This window comes from Pundamilia nyererei, unplaced genomic scaffold (genome assembly GCF_000239375.1).
Source record: "Pundamilia nyererei isolate P.nyererei 1_Seehausen unplaced genomic scaffold, PunNye1.0 scaffold00108, whole genome shotgun sequence".
Taxonomy (NCBI): domain Eukaryota; kingdom Metazoa; phylum Chordata; class Actinopteri; order Cichliformes; family Cichlidae; genus Pundamilia; species Pundamilia nyererei.
The window spans coordinates 1,368,383-1,373,905 of NW_005187509.1; the positions used below are offsets into that span (position 1 = coordinate 1,368,383).

Consider the following 5,523-nt stretch of genomic DNA (forward strand, 5'->3'; position numbering starts at 1 on the left):
GTGTGTGTGTGTGTGTGTGTGTGTGTGTGTGTGTGTGCGTGCGTGTGTGTGTGCGTGCGTGTGTGTGTGTGTGTGAGGGAGAGATCCAGTTATTGATCCAACCTGCTGGACTCTTGCTGGACTCTTGCATTTGGTCATTCTGGTCACACAGATGGTAAACGGGTCACATTAAAGCTCTTCTTTAGACTTTAGCCACACTCACAGTACAGACACAGAGCTTCAGCAGCCACCGCGGACAGTGTTGTGCATTCACTAACTTTCCCACTTAGACGTGCAGACTGTTCAGATGATCACACACGTGCATGTTTATTTGTTAACAGCCTGTGTGTTATCCTCCATAAGGGCCTTCATAAAGTGTTTGTGAACCAACATCAGAGCTGAGAGAAAAACCCATCAGATTCATTATCGTGCAGTAGAGACACGAAACATAGTCGATATAAAGTGGACAGAGCTCGTCCATGCATGTTCTGACAGACAGCACAAACAGCCGGTGACAAAGAGAACAGCACCGAGCTGAACCAATCATGCGGCTGGGACAGAGCCAGAGAAAGAGCACAGGCGCTAATGTTTGGGCTGCTCCACACTTGAGTGTCAGTGTCATGCTCTTCTTCATTTACATGAGAACGATTCTTAAATAAGTACGTGTTTCCTGTTTGGCTCTATTTCAAACATTTGGACACAGAAAAATAACAATTTTAGTTTGACTTTTTTGTATTAATAATTATTTTATGTCTTTGATTTTTCTTTAAAATGCAGCTCTACATTTTATCGTGTTCAACTTCTGATAGAAGATAAAGATTTAAACCATTTAACCAGCAGTAAAAAGAAACCTTTATATTTATCAGAAACTTACTTACTTTACTTACTTACGTAATCAATTTACTTCATTATATTTATCGATAGTGATGTGAAAAATGTATAATGCTGCTGGCAATTTTATTTATTTAGCACATTTCATAATAGCAAGCTCAATGTGCTTAATGCAGAGGATGAAACCATAGAAACTTGTGTAGGTTGATTGTGCCTTAAGGCAGTGAAAACAGACAAAGAATTATAAAACAATTATTGAGTGCAGGGCCCAGTGAAAAACGTCTGTTTTTAAATGTATGCATATCCATGTGATGTCATGTCTGCTGTTATTTTTCATGCACTGACATATTTCTGGGGATCTGTAGCTGCAGTCTTATTCCCAGCTTTGCCGAGATTGTTGCACTCCTCTCGTTTGTCTGAATGTGACGACTTTTCTCTGAGATTAGAAATCAGACAACAATTCAAAGCTTATTTTTTTTCAGGATTAAGAACTCTGACATGAAAGGAGTAAAAGTATAAAAGTACAGAAATTAGTAAGACAGTACAGTAAGAGTGTCAAATAAATGTACACTTGTCCTTCCTACTAACTGCAGCAGCTGTTACAGCATCTGTACAAGTCGGGGAAATGACACCGACAACACTCGCTCTACTCACTCGGCATTGTGTTAAGATAATCAGCGCACTATATACGTATAGTTTGAGCCAAAGTTCATCTTCTACGAGTCATCCTAACACAACACAACAACTTACAGAATATCACAGAAAAGATCAGCTGCCATACTTCCACTACCACAGCATGACTCTCAATGCTTTGAGCACACTCGCTCAAACACCTAACACACTCAGCGAGACGGAGCAGCGGCTGGAGCGCAAACATGTGGATGAGGTGGGTAGGGTCTCTGCTGCTGCGAGTCTACACTCTGCCCTCTGATGGACTAAAACCTCCCAACAAAGCTTAAAGTAAGAAGAGGAGCTGTTGAGGAGAAGACTCTTCGCTGGAAATGGCACAGTCTAATCACCATGAGGAGAAAAGGCTGAACACTGGAATAGGAAGGGAATCAGCCGGTCTGAGCGGCTCTGCGCTGACCCGAGGAGGAACCCGGTCACACCGAGGCCACAGCAGCTGACACTAACACTCCAAACCTGCACCTTTGATCGAGTCGTGCCAATCCCCTGCAGAGCCATAAACGTTACACAATAACGACGATAACAGCAGAGTGCGCAGAAGGAAAAACAGCCAAGTCCAAGTTTGACAAGAGTGAAGGAAGAGTCTGACTCTGCCTGCACACGGGGGTCCTTTAAAAATTGCCTCACACCCTCTGCTCATTCAACATGAAGAGTCTGCAGGTAGAAGCAGGTGAATGTGTCACCTCAGGATCAACCCAACACTCCCCAAATCACGCGAATCCAAACGGACCCACACTCAGAACCAACAATCAGGGACACGCAGTTCAGACGCGCTAACTTACAGGATCCGGTTCCGCTGCACTCACAGTCCGTTACCGATCAGTATCCGCAGACAGGTGAGTAATCCCCGCTGCGTGATCGCGTCTGCGTTTCACACGGAAACTCGCAGAAATCTGAGCATAACATCGCTCCACGGCCAAAGAGCTCCGACTCCCTCACACACGTCATCCCTGCGCGCTTCCTCCGTGCGCGCGCGGAGGTCACGGCAGAACACAGCGAGACGTTTCACTCACCGTTCCTGCGCGAGCATGTCACCACATCCCCACGGTCACTCTGCTGCACTCCGCGCTCACAGCCACGAGCACCGAGGAGCGCAGACCCGCGGGGACGCGCAGAAGGCGATGCGCGTCCGACGCAGAGAGCCGGAGAAAGGGCCAGACAGGTGGAGGAGGCGAGGGGGAAGCTGGAGAAGTGCGCGCAGCCGGAGCTGAACTCAGAACATCCACCCGCTCCACCCGCTGCGCTCTGATCCCTCCTCCTCAGGCCTCAGCCGAGGGAAGCCTGCCCCCCACTCACACCCCCACCTTCGTCACTTGATAAACGTGATCCGTTTGGTCGTTCCTGATGACGTGATCGGGCGAGAGAGAGACCAAGCCTGACCTTGACCTAACATGATCCTTACGGGTCAGGGGTCATAGTGGGATGTGTGATCACTGTCAATATTAGAGTGTAATGTTTCTTATTCTGTGTCTGTGGACAGTTAAAAAGTGTTTGTGAACCAACTTCAAACAAACTCTTTCTGGGGTCAAAATAAACAAAGGCAGAAACACAGTTTCAAAAATTATTATCGCTTTGATGCAAATTAGCATCCACAGCGATCGATAAACGTTTCATAGAGCTGAGCATCAGGCAGCATTCAGCCTGCTGTATGGTGGAGCAGCTGTGAGTGCAGCAGGGCTTTCTGAGGACACAGCATTTTACATATTACAATGGGCCTTAATTAGAATAACACTGAGAAATGTTTGTAGGTCATCAGAGGCTTTTATTTAACAGCAGGACTTAGTACAGCCTCCTCTCATAAACATTTTCATGTCTTACTACATCACTGACAAAACATAATGTATCTGTACGGCAATGTTCCCTCTAATTTGCCATTTATCTGAGCGAACACACAAACTCCCTGAGCGGTCCGTTGGACCACTGTGAGCAACAGCAGACGTGTGCACTGTGGTCACGCCAGCATCAAATCCATCCAAGTCACATTTATTTATTAAAATAATCAAATTACATAAATTTACATTTATGTTAGACTACTTTTAATTAACTGCTTTAGCCCACTTACAATGAAAACTTAAAAAAATCTTGTTCATGACCCGTGTAGTATGTTAACACTATTGGAAGTAAAAATAACTTGAACTCCAATTTTGAAAACACAACTTTCTTTCTTTCTTTTTTAACAAAAGCTCTGACTTGTATTATGAGTCTGTGGTCTGGGAGAGAGTCCTGTAACTCTGTGTCTGCAAAATACAGTATATAATGACCAATGTTGGGCAACTAATTATATAGTTACTTCTGCAAAAAAGTTACTGAGTTTTGCAAACAACAAAGTTTTTTTGCGGCTGTTTACTTAGAAATGCAGCCAAGGCGTTTTTTTTAAATAAACATTTCAAACTATTTACAGAACAATCAGCTGTTCTGCATCAAATCTGATGCCACACAAATTATTTGTGCCACTCCAAAAATAATTTCTGTCCACTATGAGATAAAGGAGAACAACAGGCCTGACAACAGGAGATGTATCACTCCTGTAACACCTGTAACATTCAGCAGTCGCCTCATTGTTCTGACACACACAACAAAAACTACACTACACACTAACTACACAAGATTTGCGCTAAACGTTGCAAATCTCTCACATCTCCAAAGGTTGATTCTGTTCATCTGGACGTAGTTTTGTGGGAGAAACGTTTTGTCACTCATCCAAGTGACTTCTTCAGTCTCAGCTGACTGCAGCTTTCCCCAATCTTATAAACAGTACATTTGCATAATGACTAAAACCAGCCCACTGAAGGAACAATGGGCTGGGAGGTCAGTTCCTTAATCTTAATTATGCAAATTCTCATGACCATTGATCAACAACCACTGACCAAAACCCACTGATCAATGGCCATGAGTACCATTCACAGAGAGTTGGGGAATGGCTGCAATCACAGCACTGTAAGATGGCAAAAGATGTACACTTAGGCCCCCTCCTCGATTCAGAGATGGTCTTTCCCTTTTCACGTAAATGGCCTCCTTGACTCCACGCTCAAACCAGCGTTCCTCCCTGTCCACGATGTGTACATCCTCATCATTGAAACACAGCCATCACTCCTAAAACGTCTCCCTTCCAAAACACTAAATGCCATGTTGCCATATCATTTTTTTATTGGTCAACATGGTACATTTTTCGACCAATAGGAAAGGGTGTGGGGTTTTTTGGTTTTGGTGTTGCTCACAGGTGGAGAGTGCTTTCAAGCGTTTTCCTTATAAAACGCTGTTTTTACCATTTCTTCCCGCAGTAAATATAAACAATGATAGTATTCAGGAAGAAAACCAAACATTGCAAATATTTTTATGATAACTGGTTTTACGTGGCCTATCAACACAATTTAAAAACTGGTATAAAGTCCACACTTTTTCCATCAATTGTTCCGTCTGTCCTGCTCACATCTCCAATAGTTGTACATGTTGTCATTAATGTGGCTTCACTCCACATCAGCCACACTGCTTTGCTAGCTAAAACACCGGTGTCGGCACATAAGGACGCTGTCATAGCCTGTCAACGAGGTTGATTAGCTGTGTATATACGAATGTGAATCGCATCATTGGCTAGATTATGGGATAAGGTGGCATCGTTATAATCCCATACGGGAGCAGCCAGTCACTTACTGACTAACACTGCAAAACAGAATTGTTAAAGTTTTAATTTTAATTTCAATTCAGGTTAGATTTTTTTTGTGCGTAACGCAGATTTTCTGTGCGCAGAGAGCTTACCAGCAGTGAGCAATTGCGCACATGCGCAGTTTAGCGGGAACATTGCTGTACAGTTAGTTCATCAACACAAATACATTTGGATTGGTAGTGAAACTTTCACAAAGATAATTCTTTTATTTACACTCTTTTATTGTGTCACGGTCTGGCTGGCAGACCGTGGGGATGTGAAAAATGAGGACCCAAAATGCAGGACTTGGCGCTGAAGGCAGTGCGTTTATTTACAGTGGTGACAATCCAAACAACAATAAATTCCCCGTGCGATCCCGACTC

General features: G+C 43.8%; 1 protein-coding gene across 3 annotated transcripts in view; it reads right to left on the bottom strand.

Moving 5' to 3' along the window:
• htr4 (5-hydroxytryptamine receptor 4) overlaps window positions 1–2,734 on the bottom strand; it is a 165,127-nt gene extending 162,393 nt beyond the window's left edge. For 2 of the 3 annotated variants that reach the window (XM_005741223.1, XM_005741225.1), the window contains exon 1: window positions 2,280–2,448. The gene's annotated coding sequence lies outside the window, so the exon portion shown is untranslated. Of the gene's footprint in view, window positions 1–2,279; window positions 2,449–2,510 lie in introns of those variants that run through there. The other variant, XM_005741224.1, reaches the window with a different exon arrangement.
• Window positions 2,735–5,523: the final 2,789 nt, after the last annotated feature.